The 21,952-nt window shown below is 38.7% G+C and overlaps 1 non-coding gene across 1 annotated transcript; it reads right to left on the bottom strand.

The window, feature by feature from the left end:
- Positions 1–209: 209 nt before the first annotated feature.
- On the bottom strand, positions 210–316 carry LOC141597758 (small nucleolar RNA R71). Its single transcript, XR_012522976.1, has one exon. It is a non-coding gene; the product is annotated as a small nucleolar RNA R71 (small nucleolar RNA).
- Positions 317–21,952: the final 21,636 nt, after the last annotated feature.

Below are 21,952 nucleotides of genomic sequence, written 5' to 3'. Positions count from 1 at the left end.
ATATGGAGGCTTTTTGTGACTATTGTGATGCGATTTCACAAACCGGTTTGACTCAAGACCAAATTCGATGGGTCTTATTTCCTTTTTCTCTAATTGGTACCGCGAAACAATGGTTGAAGAGCTTTGATAAGGCTACTCTTGGAATTGACTCTTGGAAAAAGTTGGCTCTAGCTTTCTACAAAAAATTCTACCCTCCGGAAAAGACAAACATGCTAAGAGCTCAAATTACGGGTTTTAAGCAAAGGGACGAAGAATCTTTGTATGAATCTTGGGAGCGATTTAAAGGAACTTGTCGCTCATGTCCTCATCATGGACTTAGCGAGTGGTTCTTGGTTCAACAATTTTGGAATGGTCTTTATGAAGACTCAAGAAACATTCTCAACATGGGATCAAATGGTATGTTCACGGAAGTTGACGATAATCAAACTTGGAACAAGATTGAGGAAATGGCGGTCCATAATTCACAATATAGTAGACCTCGCAAGGCTACTAGAGGAGGAAAGCATGAAGTGGACTCTATTACTCAATTGGGTGCTCAACTTAGTGCTCATATCGATACCATGAATTTGAAATTCGAAAAGGCTATGGCTAAACTTGAAGAAGCCTCAAAATCTCCAAAGCAACATGTCAATGCCATGACGGCATCTTCATCAATCCCAAGTGGGATATGTGAGAATTGTGGAACTTTGGGACATGACCAAAGTGAATGTAGGGGAACAAATGAGCAAGTAAATGCTTTTCAAGCATACAAGAGTGGCACCCCTTATTCCAACTATTACAATAAAAACACCAAATTCCACCCAAATATCTCATACAAAAGCCAAAATGTTCAAAACCCTCAACAAACATACACCCCACCTCCCATGAAAAACCAAAATCAAAGACCCTTTTACAACCAAAACCAAGGTTATCAAAATCGAACTCCATACAATCAACAAAATGACCAAGGTTTTGATGTTCAAAAAGCGGTCCTCCAAATGCAAAAGAATCAACAAGAATTTTTCACTCAAATGCAAAAAGATAGCCAAGCAAAAGACATCACCATCAACAACATCCTAGCCCCCACAAAAATGTTGGAAACTCAAATGACCCAACTAGCATCTTCAAACTCTCAAAGACAAAAGGGGCAATTACCACCTCAAAGTTATCCCCCAAGACATGAAACGGTTAGTGCCATCCACTTGAGGAGTGGTACAAGATATGAAGCACCAAAGAAGCAAGTTGAGGATGAAGTTGTGGAAGCTAGTGACAAAGAAGGAGTTGTCGAAAACTCTAAGGAAAATGAACCAACAAAAGAAGAAGTTTCAAAGAAAAGTGAAGAAAAGGCCAAGGAGAAGGAGCCCATTGTGATTAGACTTCCTTTTCCAAGTCGTCAAGCTAAGCCTAAGTTTGATGACCAACTTGGAAAATTCATGGAAATTGTCAAGAACTTGGAAGTCTCGATTCCTTTCACGGAATTAATCAATCACGTTCCGGCCTATGCAAAGTACATGAAGGACATCCTTACGAAAAAGAAGTCGATCTGGAAGCTTAAAACTATCGCCTTCACTAAGGTGAGTAGTGCAATCCTTCAAGGGAGTTCACCTCCGAAACTTAAAGACCCGGGAAGCTTCTCAATACCGTGTACCATTGGCGACACCACGATCAACAAGGCTTTGTGTGATCTAGGAGCAAGCGTGAGTGTTATGCCGTATTCGGTTAGTAAAAGGCTAGGGATAGGAGAACTTGAATGTACCAACATCACACTCCAAATGGCCGATAGATCGACGAACACACCATTAGGGATATGGGAAGATGTTCCCGTGAGAATCGGCAAATTATTCATCCCGGTGGACTTTGTCATTGTTGACATGAAAGAAGACTCCAATATTCCGATCATCCTAGGAAGACCTTTCTTGCACACCGCGGGTGCGGTGATAGATGTGAAGCACAGAGAGCTTACTCTAGAGGTAGGAGATGAGACCATAACTTTCAATCTTGACAAGACCATTAGAGCTCCCCGTTTGCATGAACCATGCTTTATGATCGATCACTATAGCCGGAAGGATGATAGGAAGAAGTCGGAATTCCAATGGAAAAAGAAAATTGATGATGCTCCATCCAAAGAACAAGGGAATAGCAACAAAGAGAGCTTGAAAAGCTAACCCATGACAAGTGAAGAGGATGGCCTCATTGGCCAAAAAAAGAAAGAAGGAGAGTTGTCTCTATCAACTCAAGAAATTTTTAATGATCAAGTAGACGAAGTTTGCGGTCTTTGGGATGATGCGTTCGAAGGGATATTCAATCCCTATATTGGTAATGCTATGGATCAAAACCATCATGAAGAGCAACAAGTGCAAAGACCTATTGAGGATCTTTCATGATCAAAACCATCATGAAGAGCAATTGCCTAGGCTATTCATGCCTTTGTAGTGCCCCTACAATGAAGAACACGAGCATTGAAGAATGAAAATGTTACGGGTTATGCAATACCCACGGATGGACATGAATCCGTGTGGACAAGGAGGAATCCGAGCGGCCAAAAGGAGAATCCGCTCATCCTGATGAATCCGAGCGTCCAATGTCACCAGACGCCCGTCTGGCAGAGCTGTAGAGTTCCAAAAAAATGGTCTGTCACAGAATCCGAGCGTCCCAGTGAAGAATCCGCTCGTCTAATTCTGGACGCTCGTCTTACAGCAAAGACGCTCGTCTTTTTGCTGTTGGATTTTAAAGAAACACCCTGTAACAGAATTCGAGCGTCCGTGCAGGAATCCGCTCGTCTCAAAAGGAAAAATCCGCCCGTCTTTGCACAAAGACGCTCGTCTTATAGCGTCATTTCCTGAAGCAAAACGTGAAGAATCCGAGCGTCCCAGCCCTGAAACCGCTCGTCCCCTGCTGCTGTTTTCAAATATAACGGGTCATTTAGGCCCTCTTCCCTCATTCATTTTCATTTCTTCTACATTCAAACACTACCCAAAACCCAAAAACCCCAAAAACTCTCATCCTCTACATCAACAAAATCAAATTTCCTCAACCAAATTCAACAAAATTAAATCCAAACTTCCTGACAACAAAAATTAATCACTCCTTTTTCAACAACAATTGATTCAAACACCAAAATCTTCAACCTTTGAGTCGATTTTTAAGATACAAAGCAACATTCTTTCATCTTAAATCGATTTGGGCATAACTAAAATTGGAGATTTTAATCTTTCTTTGGTGTAATCAAGAATGGCAAGAACTAAAGGAGGTAACAAGGCACCCCCAAAGAAGACACTTTCAAAAAGGCAACAAACTCTTCAAGCAAAACAATTGTCAAAGGCATTGGTAGTCCATGAGGCAAGGTTAGAGGTTCAACAAGGTCCCCCTATGGAAGCTACAACATCAACAACTCCGGTCATTGAGCAATTATCTAATTATCCGGAGGTAATTTTCACTTCCGACTCTCATAGGGAGAAATTCATTCACTTTGCTAAGAAGACCATTATGCCTACAAAATTTATTTGTGAAGATGCCTTGACAAAGTTGGGTGTTCTTGAACAAACCAAAACCTTCTTTGAGTCTATGAGATTGGGTAAATCGTTTACCATGAAAGAATCGACTTACCCCTCCCTCACCATGGAATTTTTGAGTTCCTTGAAAGTCACAAAATGGAGACTAGAACCCACATCGAGTTTCGTCTTGCAAATGTTAATAGACGCATCACTTTTGGTGAATTGAGTAAGATTTTAGGCCTTAGTGATACCCCATATTATGCAAAGATCCCCGAAAAGTATGACCCCGCTCCTCTTTGGGAGGCAATTTCCGGAAAGAAATTTGTGCGCTTTCATGATTGCCGTGCTCTATTAGTCCACCATCCGGGCATTAGAGTGTGGCATAAGGTCATTGGGAATACTTTGATATCAAGAAATGGCACTAAGCATCTTACCAAGCTCGATTGTGTTCTTCTTGAGTCGGCATTGAACATAGGAAGGGAATATACTAAGCCATATAATGCTCTAAGACTTTTGGTATAACGATGGCTTAATGTCGATTGTGGTAAAGAAGGCACCACTTTTATTGTAAATGGAGGACTAGTTACCTATTTGGCCAAGCACTTTAACCCAAATTTCAACAAAGACAACACTTATGTAGCGGTTAAAGGAGGCCATCTCATTGATATGGACACCATGATTCACAAGTTCAAGTGGGTCAAGCATAATTCTCTTGACACCTAATATGGGTGGTTAACCAATGAAGCTAGATCCTTCACCTTGCCTTCAAAGATTTATCGATTGAGTGTTCACCGACCAAACTACCTTCTTCCACTCTCCGAGGAGACCGAGTATATTATTCAACAACAAAGAGGCGAGATTGATGAGCCCTCCTCCTCCATTATTACACCACCCTACCCATTTGAGTATCACGAGTTCAAACCCAAGGATGTCGAGGTAGGAAAGGATTACATGACTCTACTCATGAGGGAAATGCACAAGCAAGCTTAGAATGATAGAGTGGATGCTTACAAGGCTCAATATCCGCCCCTCTTACATCTAGCTAGGCCAGGACTTCTTGATCTATCATGTCCTTTGCCTAGTTGGGCAGATAGGGAAGTTTTGTTTCCTAGCACCTCTAGTGGTGGAAGACCGGGTGGAGAGGAGATTGTTGATGAGGGCGTTGATGAAGAAGGTGAAGAAGAAGAGGTTCAAGAGAATGTTCAAGAAGGAGAAGCTCAAGAAGAAGAAGAAGAAAGTGAGGAAGAGCAAGGAAGTGAAAGTGGGAGTGGAGATGATTCCACATCTATGGAGGAAGATGATGATAATGATGATATGATGGAGGATTAGCAAACCTTGGAGGCTCCTACATTCTTTCACCCCTCTTATGGTTTGTCTACTTCTTTTGTTTTCTTTATTTTATTTTTATCATTTGATTGTGAAGTCCTAGCAACTTGGAGGACTAACACCTTGGCTTCATTAAGGTGTTCTTTTTATTGTTGCCACTTGTAAAATCCAAAATGACGATTTGTAGTTTCATGCATTGCATTCCATGTGCATGAACTACCCCTAAATTCAAGATGTTAGAAATAATGTCTATTTTGGTTTGGGGAAGTCCATGCATATGCATCGGGAGCTAATTTAAATTACGCTCCCCGCCATAACAAAAACACATGCATCATGTAGTGTAGCTTAGCATAGTTTGCATTTAGTTTAGAAATCATGCATCATGCTTGCATAATTTCCTATCGTATTGGCCATTGAGGACAATGCCCATACTAGTGTGGGGATGGGAAATTCTAACTTGACTTTTATTCAAAAATCCAAAAAAAAATTAAAAATTATTTCTAAAAATCCAAACAAATTGAAAACTTGAAAAAACCAAAAAAAATGTTCATTTCCTTTGTAGTGTAGTCTTGTATATATTTTTGTATATATTGTGTTTGTCCATCCTCGTTCACATTGATCGACTACGCCACATCCGAGACATGAGGATATTGAAGACCGCATGGTATGATCTTTTCAATCTCCTTTTTCCTCTTTATCTTAATGACAATGTGGCTTTATTTTGATTGATGCGGTAAAACAATGTGAATTTAGGACTGCATTTAGATTATTTGGCATACTAGTTGGTAGAAGCATATGCATTAGGTTGTATAAATGTTAGTTGCATCATGACATGTAGTTTACATGTTGGAAAAATTTTGTGAAACCGTCTTTTTGGGAAGCTTGACAAGTGCATATAGGCCCTAGTAGATGCTTTTTCTTCTTAAGACTTTGCTTGTTAGAATACTTGTAAAACACCCTAGGTTGTGTCATGCTACTATCCTTTGACCCATGGATTAAGGCCTAGTCAAGAGTACCTTGTGGTGTGATAACTCCTTGGCTACCGTTTATTCCAAGGTGACCCTTGAAACCATGCAACCATCATTCATCCATGTTCTACCATACATTTTGTCATCAAAGGGAATGGGCACAAAAAGAAATTGTTCAAAAATTTGAGTTCAAGAAATGAAAAGAAAAGAAAATAAAAAGTTTGCAAAATGCATCAAAAGAAAAGAAAAGAGGAGTAACAAAAATGAAAACTCCTATGCTTCAAATATAAGCACCCTAACTACATATGAGGTGACTTTGAAAATGTTCAAAAGAAAATGCAAAAAGTTGAAAAGCTGTTAAGTATTGAAATGCCAAAAATCAAAAAGAAATGGCAAAAGAAAGTGTTCTCAAATGTTATATGCCACAAGAAATTGGGGGGAAAAACAACAACAAAGCAAACTCCCAAATGAAACTCAAATTCTATCGATCCCTTTATCCATCGTATCCATTTTTGTGCATGGTAGAGAGGGGACGACCCTTCTTCTTGTCTAGGCAAGAGGGGGAATTACGCGATCCTCCAGTGTTTCTAACACCATAGGGAGTCTATTCTTGACGAAATCATTTAACGATTGAGGACAAAGGTACCCTAGCTTGACACAACTTGGAGGTGATTTATTGGTATCCTTCTACGCTTAGTAGTTTGAAGAAATCATATCTATGAAGGAGTGTGTACCCTTGAATTGCTTCCCCTTTAGATAATTTCCGCCACTTAGATGAGGAAAGTGGCTATTCTTTTATAGATGCATCCATTACTTGATTTTTTGTGCTTTAATGCTTGGATGTATCGCCATTTTGGCAAGCCCCACCTTGCCTTGAAAGAAGGCATCCTACCTCATGGTTGTCTTGTTGTGAGTTGAAGGGGCGGAGTGAGACCCGCTAATTGTCTCATATCGGCTATGCTATTAGGTTATTAAATAACGGTCCTAGTTTTGACACCTCTTACTCGGGACGAGCAAAGGTTCGGTTTGGGGATATTTGATGTGACCATTATTTGAGCATAGTTAGTCCCCGAATTAGCCTCGTTCCTATGCTTTTTAGTGCATATTTGGGTCATTTACTATCTTTAGTCCTTTGTTTTGCATATTTTTTGAGGTTTTGTCCCCTTGGTAGGAGAGGAGTGCAAACCTTGCATTTTCATGGCGAAATAGAGCTAAATTGATTGAATCTAATGACCAAGCATCAAAGAGAAGACAAGACTAGAAGACTTTTGTACATATTATAGTAGATGGGCAATGATGAAGAAATCCTTGCATCTCCGACTAAATCCGGGAGGATTATTGGAAGAAGAAATAAAGAAAAGAAAGCTGGAACAAAATCCGCCCGTCCAACTAGGCAAGACGCCCGTCCAAGACGTGAGGAGTCCGAGCGTCTTTGCTATCAATCTGCCCGTCCCGACACCTTGGACGCTCGGATTCTCTTACAGGCCCACACGACCTTTTCTTCCCTCCATGAAAGATGCGCATATTTGTGAAAGACCGGCAAAAAGAAAGACCGGCATCTCCTCAGAGAGGAGCGATTCCTCAAGGACTTAATCGTCATTTAAGCCCTTAGTAAACCCTAATTTGTGTACCTAATCCCCACTATAAATACCCCATTAGTCTAATTAGATAAGCATGTTCTTCTTATCGATCTTTAGTGTAGTTTATATCATTCTAATCTCTCTTTAATCTTGTATTCAACTTCTAATCAAGTCTTAATACAAATCTCATTTCCTTAATTTCTCTTTTGTTCATCTTTTATTTTGGGTAATTGAAGATTATTTGGGTTATTATTGGGAGATTGACAACCTTCCAATCATTCATCAAGTACTTCTATTATTCTTTGCTTTATTATTTGAATCATTATTAGGTATAATTCTCTTAATCCCTTTTTAATTATTGTTAATCATCTTCATTTATTCATCATGTTTTGCTTTGTTAATGTGATTGACAACCTTGTTAACATGTTAAACTTGATAATGAGTGAGTAGTTTCCTTAACTAGGGTTAATGGGTAATTAGGGGAAACCAACATGGGGGATGATTCATGCTTAAATTAATATGTTTTCATAATTTATTTGCTTGCTTGTTGTGATCTCAACTTATGCACATGTTATGTTTGATGAAATGCAAGCCTATGAATCCTTGCATTTTTTACCCATCACTTACCTTTTCAATTAGACTTGTAAGACATAAACCAACTCGAGTCTCATTAGACCATGCATATAGTTGAGTAAGGAGGATTAAGTCGACTTGTAAGTGTTGTACAATCTAATTGATTCGGCTCCAGGACCCAAACCTTCCTAGGATTGTAAGATATAAACCAACTCGATCCATCACAACAATAATTGCTTGCTTATAATTTGAGAATATGTTTGTATGATCAATTCCCATGAATCCCCTATGACCCCATGACACCCTAGTGCTTTTAATCAATTGTTTACATCTCATTTTAATCGTCTTGCTTGTTTAATTTTATTGCTATTTAGTCTAGTGATCTTCTTATTTCAACCCAAATCGTGACACCCCTAGACACCGCTACTTGCAATCGAAAATCCTACATCAATACCCGTCCCTTGGGATCCAACCTTTACTTGCCTCTTTACTAATAGTAGAGTTGTTTGTGAAGTTATAAATATTGTTTTGGTCTAGGTGCTCCTAACGACAAGTAACCGAAAACTAAGCTCCAAGAGAGCGCGACCAGTTAGTTTACCATAGTTAACAATCTAAAACACATTTATTAAAGTATAACTGAGTTTAACGATTGCATGGTTCCAAAAGCCAAACCACAGTACAATGTGAAACGTCAAACAACTACGAAGAATGAAAACTAAGTCTCTTGACGGCGGAAGCTAGACTCAAGTGATGACTCCCCATAAAATGTTCCATAGCTAAAGAACTACATCACCTATGACAATCTGTTCACCATCCCCGAATGGATCACCACATATTTACAAAATAACAACGGGGTCAGTTACTGAATAATCAAAGTAAGACAAGTACACAAAAACCAACCAACTGATCATCCTCCTCCTCCAGTCTCCCGAACTCACACGGTAACCGACTACACACCAAAGTGTGTAGCCATACCAGATTACCCATCGCAACAGATAATCCTCACCGTCAGTGGGGGACCGCAGCCAATCCCCACCTAAGTCCCGCTCATCAACGAGCGAAATCCTTGTCCCTTAATGTGAACATCCCCTCCCGTGACGGGTTCCACAGAGGGTGAACTAGGGTGTAAAGCCACTCCCGCAAGTGAATCCACCACATTCATCACAACATCAACACCACACCAACACCAACACCAAAACTCCCACACAGATCAGCAGACAATCAATCGTATACAACACAACACAATATAAATCTCAAATCAATTAAACAGGAACTGAGTTGAGAAACCCTACCTTAGCACCCCTGCAAGAGATACAAAAGGATAATCTAGAACGACTCCTCTATGAATTCTCCACCTAACACAATCACATAAACAACAATCACCATATGCAAAAACCCCCCATTTTCCCCCAATTCACCATTAAGCCAAACCCTAAATATTAACCAAAGAATTTAGAGTAAAACAAGAACTTACCGACGATAGAACTCAAGATGAAAAACCTTGCTAATGATCACACACACTAGGGAGAGATTTGGAGAGGATTAGAACGTCGTTGAGTGTTTAGGTTTTGTAAAAGTGTAATTAGAAACTGATTAACGCGTTTATATAATTCTAATCATCGCAAAATTAAACCGCGGAAAAACACTCGTCAGACCGAATACTCGGTCGAGTACTGAGTATACTCAACCAAGTACGCTTTACTCGGTCGAGTATTCTACATACCCGGCCGAATATTCCTGGGCACTGAGCCACCCAGACTACACAACGTCCCTTACTCGGCCGAGTAGGCAATATTTGGCCGAGTACGGGCTTAGGAAATCTGTAGTATTACATGCGATGGTGATGAAGATAATGAAAAGATATAGCTAAGGATCTAGTATTAGTGAGTTACGAGGACGTAACACCTATCTTAAGAAGAGTAGGATGCGACAAAGAGAGTTTGATGGTTGTACATGTTGTAGTATAATTGGAAGTTTGAGAGTTAGGGTAGGATAAAAAATGGATTTATCTTGTAGTTGATTTTATTACAGGTAATGGGAGTGAGCATGATATTTATGAGTGTGAGTAAACTTCAATAGTGTTGATGGATCGGGTGATGATGTTTATGTGTATGAGTAAACTTCGAGGACGAAATTCGTTTTAAGGGTGGTAGAATGTAACATTCCGTCTTAGTGTTGATCTTGTTTGGTGGATTGTCTTGGTATTGATTTTGCTAGTGAGCGTTATGGAAGTAAGACAGAGTTGGCAACACTTATGTTGTGGGTATTCAATAGTATTATGGAGTTAATATCTAGAGGTTATGCTGTAGTTGAGACGATATCGTGAGCCTGTTATGGAAGTAAGCATGGTTGGTGGAGTTAGTGTTAGGTGTTCATCTTTTATAGTTAGGTTAAAACTTTGGGGACAAATTTAAATTTAAAGAGGGAAGACTATAATACTACGATTTTTCTAAGTCTGTAACTCGGCCGAATATGGCTTACTCGGCCGAGTAAGTGCGTCGTGTATTTCTGGTCAGGCTACTGTCCAGGAATACTTGGCCGAGTATGGGAATACTTGACCGAGTACGGGATACTCGGCCGAGTATACTCTATACTCGACCGAGTATCCGGTCTGACGAGGTTTATTTCCGTGGTTTGATTTAGAGAGGATTAGAGTTATATAAACGAGATTTACAGCTTCTTAATCACTTTTACCAAAACCTAAACTTTCAACGTAAATCTAATCATCTCCAAATCTCTCTCAAGTTCGTGGATCTTTCGTGAGTCTTGTTCATCCTTCATTCGCGTCGATTGTGGCGGTAAGCCTCCAGTTCTATGAGGTTTATCAATTTGTCTTTTAGGGTTTGCCCTACTTTTTGATTTTGGGGTAAAGGGGTGGTTGTGCATGTTTGTGGTTCAATTGTATGATTATTGTTAGGTGGAGACTTCGTAGAGGACCCATTTTAGCTTGCTTGATTGGCTCGTGTTAGATTGTTGTTGGTGGATTGGAGTATGGTGTTGTGATGGTTAATGATGTTCGTGAGGTGCGTCCTCGGCTAAGTAGAGTCACTTGCAGGAGTGGTTTCACGCCCTAGATTCGCCCTCTGTGGAACCCGCCATAAGAGGGGATGTGCACATTAATGAACAGGGTTATATGTAATACTACGATTTTCTATGTCTATGGGTACTCTATCGAGTGGGGCTTACTCTGTTGAGTCAGTAGTTTTTGACGCAAAACAGTAGACTGCTTGTAGGGTATTCGATCGAGTAAGTTAAGGACTCGATCGAGTAAGGGGCACTCGATCGAGTAAGTCACTTAGTCGATCGAGTAAGTGTGTTTTACGGATTTGTTTTGACGGGTTTTGTTAATAACACGAGATTAATATAAAAGGATTCGTCATTACTTCTTAAACACCTTTTCAACATTCTAAACTTTTTAAGAGACGATTGGAAGTTATGTTCATTGCATCTCTCGCGTTATTGGAAAATCCCAAAGCTAAGTTCGTCGGATAATCTTGTTCTTTACACCGTTGTGATCATCGTGTCGGGGGTAAGTTCCTTGTATAATTTATGTAGTGTTTCGTTGAGTTTCTTTAAAACCCTAATTGGGTAATGTTGGGGGTTTTGGGTGTTTTGAATGACATTGGTAGTAATTGTATATGTACGTGTTATAGGAGGAGGATTCATTGAGGAGAAATTTTGATTAGCTTCTAGTTTGTATGTGGTGATTGCTATTTCAGGTAGGGTTTCTCTATTCAGTATTGATTACATAGTATTGTTGGTGATCGTTGTTGTTATTGATTATTTATCGTGTTGGAATTGGTTTTGGTAATTGTTGATTGTGTAAGGTGACTGTCATATAACTGTCTCTGATATTCGGGGTGCGTCCTTGGCTGAGTGGAGTCACTTGCGGGAGTGGCTTCATGCCCTTGATTCGCCTTCTGTGGAACCCGCCACAGAAGGGATGTGCACATTAATGAACATGGGTTTATCGCTCGGATGAGATGAGCGGGGCTTAGGTGGGAACGGTTGCGGCCTCCACTGGTGGTGTGGAATACCTGTTGTGATGGGTATTCTGGCAGGACTACACACTTTAGTGTGTAAGTGTGTAGTCAGGTGTGTGGTGATGTGACGAAGTTTGGGGATTGTTTTATTGTAATATCGTTTTGTTGCAGCTGTTGTTTTATGTGATCAGTACTGACCCCATTTATTTATTTTAAAAACTGTGGTGATCCATTCAAGGATAGTGAGCAGTTGTTGAGCAGGTATGATGGCTTACGCGAGGGATAGCTGGGATGGAGTAATCACGTGTTCTAGAGTCTTCCGCTGTGTCTTGAACTAGTTGCTTTAGTTGTTGGGATTTTGAGAACCTTTGTATTTCTTTTAACAGTTTTGGAGTTGGTTGTATCACTTTAAACTTTATTATTATTATTATTAAACTATGTTTCGTTATTGTCCATTTGATTATCATGGCCTCGGGTAACCGAGATGGTAGCATTCTCATGCCTTAAGTGGTCCTGGTAAGGCACTTTGTGTATGGGGGTATTACAAAGTGGTATCAGAGCGACGATCTTGAAACTTGTAACCAATGAACCTAATGAACATAGGGAGTCAAACTAAAATGAACTCGGGTAGGAGTTGTTGGGATCTAATGAAAAGACTTGGGAGACGTCATAAAGTCGCGAACTCGCCCTACAACTTTGAACCGATCACCATGGGATGTGAGTCGGGATCGCTATGTGTTTACCATGTGTGTTATGTATCTATATAGTAATCTGTTGTATGAATTGGTGGATGCGTGCATGTGGAGGATAGGAGATGTGTAGTGAAAGATGGTGAGGATATGATTATATATGTCATTGATTGAATACGGGAATTGCATGATAGATGGTTTATAACATGGCTTATTAGAAACATGGAAGGGAAGTTATTGTTGTTTGTGTATATAAAGAGATATCGTATATATATATATATATATATATATATGTTTGTTTGTCGTTTTGCATAAAAGTATAGTTGGTTGGAAAGTGTTGAGATAAGCATGCGGAAAGTATACGAGTCAGCATGACTCGTCGAGTGGGGGGCACTCGATCGAGTAGGTGAGAGACTCGATCGAGTGGGCATAACTCGATCGAGTAGGTAGTTTTTCGTTTCTGGGCAGTAGTCTATTTTTGGGCACTCGATGGAGCAGGTTTGGGCACTCGATCGAGCAGGTTTGGGCACTCGATCGAGTGGGGGGTCGATCGAGTGGGGTTAACTTGATCGAGTAAGGAGTTGGCTCGATCAAGTACGTTTTTGGGTTCTTTTTGGCCAGGTTCTGGAGTCGAGGCACTCGATCGAGTAAGTGGGCAAATCGATCGAGTGGGTTGTGGCACTCGATTGAGTAGGTGTTATACAGGTCGTTTTCGTGTTTTGAGATATGGGATTTGTGTTCATGTTTACGTTTTCTTATATAGTTCCAAGATGCCGCCGAAAAGAAACGCGTTGTATGCTAGGGCCGAAAACATGAGTGTGGACGAGATTGTTAAGATGTTGGAGCACCAAAATGCTCTTACTGAGGCTTTGAAGAAATTTGGGAAAGATAAAGAGGCGGGGGCAGATTATGCTAAGATGAGTATACATATAGTAAGGTTTAATCCTAAAGAGTACATGGGAACGGGTGCACCAATTTTGCTGGATAATTGGCATAGAGAGATGGAAAACATACTCAATTTGGTTCATTGCCCAGAGGAACTTTGAGTGGAACAAGTTGCGTTCTACTTGAGGGAAGCAGCCGGTGAGTGGTAGGATAAGGTTAAGGTGAGTGCTCTGGACTTATATGTGAAACAGAGGTTACCTGCCATACAATGGGATGAGTTTAAGAGAGCTATAAGGCAAGAGTTTGTGCCGGAGCATATTCGTAGTAAGTTGTTATAGGAGTTTGATGACTTTAAGATAACTTCTGACATGACAGTTGCTGAGTACTACCATAAGTTCAACGAGAAATCTAGGTATGTATAGGACATAGGGCTGAGCCAAAAAAACTTGGCATTGAGATTTGAGAAGGGGTTGACACCCAAGATCATGGAAAAGTTACCGGTATGGGTCCTTACAGATGTCAAGGAGGTGTACGAGCGTGCCGGGAGAGCTGAGAGGTTAGTAGAGATGACCAAGGATAACCGAGAGAGAGCTTCTGAGAAGAGGAAGGTTGAGAGTGAGGGTGGTGGTCAGTCTAGTTATAAGAGGGGCGGCCATAACCAGTTGAGAGCTTACTCTTCAGGGTCGGGGTTTGGCGGTGGAGCTTCTTACGGGCGTGGCCGTGGTGGTGGTAGTCGCAGTTGGGGCTTGTCTTGCTTTAACTGTGGCGGTGTGGGCCACAAGATGCATGAGTGTACCAGTGCGGTGAGTGGGGGTTTCAAGAGACCATCACAGGGGAGTTTCTCTCAGGGTCCATCTCAGAGTTATGCTAGTAAGAGGCCGGCTGGGTCGTGGAATGATCGGGGTGGTTAGAGTAACAACAATGGTGTGGCTAACTGTAACACCTCCGCACACTAGGATGCCTTACCAAAGACCATTCCAGTATATGAAGGTGTTACCATCTCGGTCACCCGAGGTAGTAGATCAAATAGACAATGAAAGAACATATATATTATATTACTTTAATTCTTTACAACCGAAATACAAAACTGGACACAAAGTGTTAACTATGACTGTTATAGAGCTCATGCATCAGGACATCTATGCCGGTAGCGTGGTGACTCGATTCCCTCCTTGCCCAACAATAGCAAACCAACTGTACCTGCTAAGCCAACTGCTCACCATCCCCGAATGGATCACCACAGTTTTACAAACACAACACGGGATCAGTTACTGAATAATTAAAATAAGACAAGTACGATAAGCAACCAGCTGATCATCCTCCACCTCCGGTCTCCAGATGTCACACAGTAACCGACTACACACCGAAGTGTGTAGCCCTGCCATATTACCCATCGAAACAGGTAATCCTCACCGCCAGTGGGGGACCGCAGCCAATCCCCACCTAAATCCCTCTCATCAACGAGCAATAACCATGTCCCTTAATGTGCACATCCCCTCCCGTGGCGGGTTCCACGGAGGGCGAACTAGGGTGTGAAGCCACTCCCGCAGGTGACTCCACCACAATAATCACAACACCATCACTACCACCACACCACCAACGCACCAACACTACAACGATGATCAGCAGACAACAATCATACATATTACAACAAAACAATCTCAAATCAATTAAACAGGAACTGAGTAGGGAAACCCTACCTTATCGCCAACCATGAAAATTATTGGACCATATTTATATAAGTTTTGATAATGACAAGTATTATGATTTGTAATATGTTATACACTTGTGCTTGTAATTGTTTGTTGAATGGTGCATATCGTAGTTGACAATTACCATGAAGACTAATTGTGGTTATAGCATATGATGGAATTCTCATGATGAAATTGGAGCTTGGTAATCAAGTTTGGTTATGGTTGTTTTGCATATAACCATAGAAGACTAAATCAAGCAAAACAATATAATAGTTGATGGGAGCTCAAGATGAAGAGTTTCTAGATCAAGATGAAGAAAGGAACCTATATTTGAAGGTCTCATGAAGATTAGGGATATAGGATTTCATTCTATAAATGGTATGAACAAAATGGTCTTTGAGAAAGTATGGCTATAGCTATATCATCTCTAACCTTACCTATCAAAGTTCTTGGTTATAATCATTTGACCTATAACCATGAATGACTTATAAGAGAGCACAATCTAAGCTTTGGATTCACTTATTATTTCGAAAATTAAAGTGATATTTAAACTATATTTTTTCTAGATGAAATTGGTAATATAGATTATATTAATCCTACTGATTTATCATACAACTTATGGGTTGTTATGTAATCTAGGGTTTCTAATCATATTATCTTAGTTTTATAAACTAAAACTAATTATTGTTAGGATTTCAATTAGAGTGAAATGGATTATGGCCATATCACCTTCTAGTCGAAAATATCCTAGTAGTAATTAGGGTTTAAAATAAGGGGTATTTTGTAGATAAAAATAAAAGATTTGACCTAGCCCACTTCAAGATTTTTCGGACCTAAGGGGGGCGGCTAGGGTTCGAATCTTTAACCTAATTTTAGGTTTTTCTACTCCTATAAATACCAAAGTATTTCATTAGAAAAGGTAAGACACTTATTTGAGAAAAACCTTTGCAAAAATATTAAGCATATTTCGAATTCAATCTCTTCATATTTGCAAATTATTTTCGAAACCCTAATTGTGTCTAAAGCTAAAACCGTGTGCCTCTCTTTTGTCGATAATTCTCGTTCATCTCATTAATAGGATAAGAGTACTCATTGTATTCATACTCGTTCATTAACATGAACACTAGTAGAATCTAGTAGTACTTTCTTATTAACGTAAGATAGAAATCGAGTATTTAACGATACTCAAATTGAGTTACAACTATAGTTAGTTATACGAGTTCGGTTGATAATTTTGTAATCCGTAGGAAGGTACTAAAGTTATTAATCGAGAATAGTGGACGTAGGTTTCGACTTGTGAAACTGAACCACTTCAAAATTTCGTGTGTCTCCTTTATTTACGCATTTATTGTTTCATTTTCACACATACGATAAATTGATTAGTCGAGTTTAACTAATAAACATCGAGTAATTAATAAATTATCAATAAATCGAAAAAGTGGGCAAGAGTTCTACATACTCAATTCACCCCCCCCCCCCCCCCTCTTGAGTATATCTTTATATAGACTCTTCAATTGGTATCAGAGCCTCGTGCTCTTGATAGCCTAATAGCTAGGGGTTGATCTACTTTTTCGTTTCTTTATTTTTCCACTGCTATATAAATGTGAAATGGATTCCAAATACCTCAAATGTCCCGTCTTTGATGGAAAGAATTATGGTTTATAGAAAAACATGATGACACACTACATTAAAGGTATTGATTGGGAATGTTGGAGAATTGTTCAGAATGGTCCTATCAAAATTTTGGTAGGAACAACTGAAGGTCCTTCCTATGAGAAAAAGGAAGAAGACTATATCGAGGCTGACTACAAGAAGGCAGAAAAGAATTCAAAAGCGATAAGTCTACTACAAAATGGTATGACCTCAACTGAATTTGATCGCTTTTCTTCTTGTACGACTGCCAAGGAGATATGGGATGGGTTAGAATTGGCCTATGAAGGAACGTCCATTGTTAAGAAAAATCGTATTGATCTTTTGATACAAAAATACGAACTATTTTCTATGGAGCCTAATGAGACACTTGATAGCATGTCAACACGGTTTTTAAGTATCATAAATGAACTAAAAAAATCTAGGTCGCACTTTTCCGACTGAAGACATAGCTAGAAAAGTTCTTAGGAGCTTAACAAAAAAATGGCGTCCCAAGGTCACTGTTATGGAGGAATGTCGTGATCTCACTAACCTCTCATATCAAGAACTCATTGGAGCCCTAATGGCTCATGAACTCACTTTAAATGCTGATGAAGCATAAACAAGCACTCGAAAGAGTATGGCGTTCGCAAGTGAAAACAATGAGTCCGATCTAGAAGATAAAACTATGTTGTTTGCCAAACGTTTTAGAAAGAAATTTTTCAATTTTAAACAAAATAAAACGCTCAACAACAATAAGTCTTCTAACAAAAAATCTTCTGATTTGAAAAATTCTTTTGCAAATAGAGGTTGCTTCAAGTGTGGTGATTCTGATCACATGATCAAAGATTGCCCCACATGAAAGAAAATAAAAGACAAAACTCAGAGAGACAAAACAAAGAAATAATTCAAGCAAGTCATGATGGCTTCATGATGGGAAGATCTAGATACAGAGGATGATGAGGAATTTGAAGATGAAGAAGTCGTAAATCTATGTTTAAGCAATATAAGTTTAGATATTGATAATGATTCAAGTTCAGAATTCTGCTTCATGGGAGAATCCGAATTTGATGAAGATGAAGATGAGGTAAGTTATCTTGAACTTATGAAACAAGTTAAGAAATTATCCAAAAGCGCTTTAGTTAAGTATTTTGAACAATCGTTGGATCATTGTCATAAGCAAAGTCTTGAGTTAAAAGATTTAAAAGAGCAGATAATGGACATTGCTGAAAAAAATCATATGCTTAAAGCAAAAGCCAAGAAATTGAAATCTAAAGCTACCGTTGATGATACTGAAGTTTTGAATTCAATGGCAAATGAGAAGAAGGCTCTTGAATCTAAGGTTATAGTTAATGAAGCTATAACCAAAGAGCTGAAACTCAACATTAAGCAACTTCAAGCCAAGGTTACAGCTAATGAAGCTATAACCATGGAATTGAAGAAACTTAATGAACTTCAAGAAACCGAGATTTCAGCCAAGAATGGTACAATCTCAGATCATAAGAAGGAAATTGATTTTCTTAATAAGCACCTAATTGAAAAAGAGATTAATCAAGCAAATATCTCAAAAACAATATGAAGAGAAAATTGATAAATTAAATAAGCAATTAAATAATCTCAGTGAAGGTAGTTCCTCTACGGAAATTAAGATTGATCATACAAAATGCAATGAAGAAATTCAATCTTTAAGAGAACTACTTCTTCATGCTCGTAAGGTTCACGATAAATGGGAAGGAAGTACAAAGGTATTAAACTTCTTAATAGAACAATCCGATAACAACATGAAAATGGGATTAGGGCATGAATGCTATGGTCGCAGGGATCATTCTAAATGCAAGGCTACTTCCTCAGATCGAGATTTTAGAAAACGAAAGTACGCTGATTTACCTGAGTACTTAATTTATATTTACTGTGGTGATAAAGGTCATATTAAGGTTAATTGTGTAAATACATGCACACGATATTCGAAAGAATGTTGAAACCTACAAAGCATGTGAAGTAGTAGTTGAAGACGATTATTCTACCGTTGATGAACCAAACGATAATGAAGAACGAAATAATGAGTTTCAATGGTTTTATGATATGAGTTTTGATTTTCAAAGCAGAAAGAATGCTCCTAAACAAAACACAAATGAAAAATCGAAAGCTCAAACAAATAACATTAAGAAGTCTAGATCTTATCATAGAACACCTCAAAAGAAAAGGATCGTTAGACAAATTTGGGTTCGGAGAGACTTGGTTTATAGAGAAATTAACATCAAAGGACCCAACTTAGCTTTGTTACCTAAAAATTGCCTTTGAATTATTTTGCAGATCGTGGTGAAAGAAAACAATCAGTGGTATCTTTACAGCGGATGCTCAAGACATATGACTGGAGACAAAAATCTATTTCTTTCACTCAAACCTTTTAATGGCGGCAAGGTCACCTTTGGAGACAATAAGAAAGGTAAAGTAGTAGGAATTGGCAAAATAGGTATTTCTCCTTCTCATGCAATTAGTGAAGTATACCTTGTAGAGGGTCTTAAACATAACTTACGAAGTATCTCACAATTATGTGATAAAGGCAACAAAGTCGTATTTCATTCATATGGTTGTCGAATCATAAATGAGGGAACTAGTAATGTTATCCTTGAAGGACAAAGAAAGAGAAATGTATACATGATTGATTTAAATGCTATTCCTACTAACTCTTTTACATGTATGAAAGTAACTTTAGATGATCCATGTTTGTGGCATAAGAGGTTTGCACACATAAGTTCAACCATTTTAAACAAACTCAAAAGATGGGACTTGGTAGAGGGATTACCCACAATCAAGTTCGATCAAGAAAGCTTATGTGACTCTTGTGCTCGTTGTAAACATGTAAGATCATCTTTTAAGCCTAAAAGAGTGATTAGCACAAACAATCCTTTGGAACTGGTGCACATGGATCTATGTGGACCAATGAAAGTAAGAAGTAGAGGCGGATCGAGGTACGTATTTTTTTTGGTAGATGATTACTCAAGGTACGTTTGGCCTATCTTCTTAAGCTCTAAAGATGAGACTTTTGATGAATTAGTTGTACTAATGAAGCTTGCTCAAAACAAATACAAACACAATCTGGGCTCTATTTGTACGGATCATGGCACTGAATTTGATAACAAAGCATTTATTGAATAATGTAGGGAGAATGGGGTAGAACATAATTTTTCTGCACCACGAACCCCACAACAAAATGGTGTTGTTGAACGTATGAATAGAACACGGGAAGATATGGCACGAACCATGTTATTATGTAGTGGGTTGCCTAGAAGCTTTTGGGCAGAAGTTGTTATTACTGCATGCTATGTACACAACCGTGCTATGATTAGACCAATCATTAAGAAAACTCCTTATGAATTACTCAGAGGACGTAAGTCAAATATATCACATCTTCGTTGCTTTGGGAGCAAATGTTATGTCCATAATAATGGCAAAAATCGTTTAACTAAATTTGATCCTAGAAGCGATGAAGCGATATTTGTTGGTTACTATAATCATAGCAAGGCATACAAAGTTTTTAACAAAAGAACTCTATGCATAGAAGGAAGCCTACATGTTATTTTTGTTGAAAATAATATGTTTGATAAGGCTGAACAAGATGTGGAAGAAGATATGAATGAACCTGACTTCCATCTTTCTAGAGATGATCCTCCAGAGTTAGAAGAAGAAGAAGAAGAAGAACAAGAAGAAGAAAAAGAAATCGAAGGTACAAATGATGAATTAGGGAATCCTTCAAGTGAGAAAAATAAGAGAACTGAAACAATAGTTGATGATACTATTGATTCTTCACAAAAAGAAAAGTTGGAATCTACGGTTATAACTAATGAAGCTATAACCACAAATATAGATCCCATGGTTGCAACTGAATCTACTATAACCCAAGGGTTGGATTTAGGGGGAACCAATTCTAACTCATTTGAAGAAGGAGAAACAAGTTCACATAATGATGTACCTGAAAATTCCAAAAAGTGGAAATACAGGGGATCACACCCCATGGAAAGTATACTTGGAAGTTTGAACAAAGGAGTTCAAACTCGAAGGAAGTTGAACAACTTTTGTTCATTCTACTCCTTCCTATCTACCATTGAACCCTCCAATATTAAAGAAGCTTTTGCAGAATCTGACAGGGTAATAGCAATGCAAGAAGAACTTCAACAATTTGAACATAATAAAGTCTGGCATTTAGTGCCAAGACCTAAAAATCGTTCAATTATTGGAACCAGATGGGTTTTCAGAAACAAATTGGATGATACAGGGGTCATAGTTCGAAATAAAGCCAGATTGGTGGTACAAGGTTACAACCAACAAGAAGGAATCGACTATGATGAGACATTTGCTCTAGTGGCAAGGCTAGAAGCAATTCGTTTCCGAATTGCCTTTGCAGCACATAAGAAGATGAAGTTATTTCAAATGGACGTTAAGACTGCATTCCTTAACGGTTATTTGAATGAAGAGGTTTTTGTAGACCAACCTCCTGGCTTTCTAGATCACAAGTTTCAAAATCATGTATACAAGCTTGACAAAGCTTTATATGGTTTGAAACAAGCCTCAAGGGCTTGGTACGATAGACTATCCAAATTTTTGCTTCAAAGTAATTTTAAAAGAGGGTCAATCGATAAAACCTTGTTTCTAAAGTCAGAAGGTTCTGATTTATTAGTTGTTCAAATCTATGTTGATGATATCATTTTTGGTTCAACTAACAACAAACTTTGTAAGTATTTTTCAGATTTAATGACATCAGAATTTGAGATGAGCATGATGGTTGAATTAAAGTTCTTTTTAGGACTTCAGATTCAACAAACAGATGAAGGTATCATGATACATCAACAAAAATACATCAAAGAATTAATCAAGAAATTTGGAATTCAAGATGCCAATCCCATGGATACTCCAATGGTTACTGATAAGAAACTAACCTTGGATAAAGATGGCAAGTGTGTGGATGAAACCACTTACCGAGGTATGATTGGCTCACTTCTCTATTTAAATGCAAATCGTCCGGATATAATGTTTAGTGTATGTGTGTGTGCACGATTTCAGTCATGTCCAAAAGAATCGCATATGGTTGCAGTTAAAAGAATTTTAAGATATTTAATTGGTACGCAAAATCTGTATTTATGGTATCCACTCG

This window comes from Silene latifolia, chromosome 8 (assembly GCF_048544455.1).
Source record: "Silene latifolia isolate original U9 population chromosome 8, ASM4854445v1, whole genome shotgun sequence".
NCBI lineage: Eukaryota > Viridiplantae > Streptophyta > Magnoliopsida > Caryophyllales > Caryophyllaceae > Silene > Silene latifolia.
This window is presented reverse-complemented; position numbering and strand designations above follow the sequence as displayed.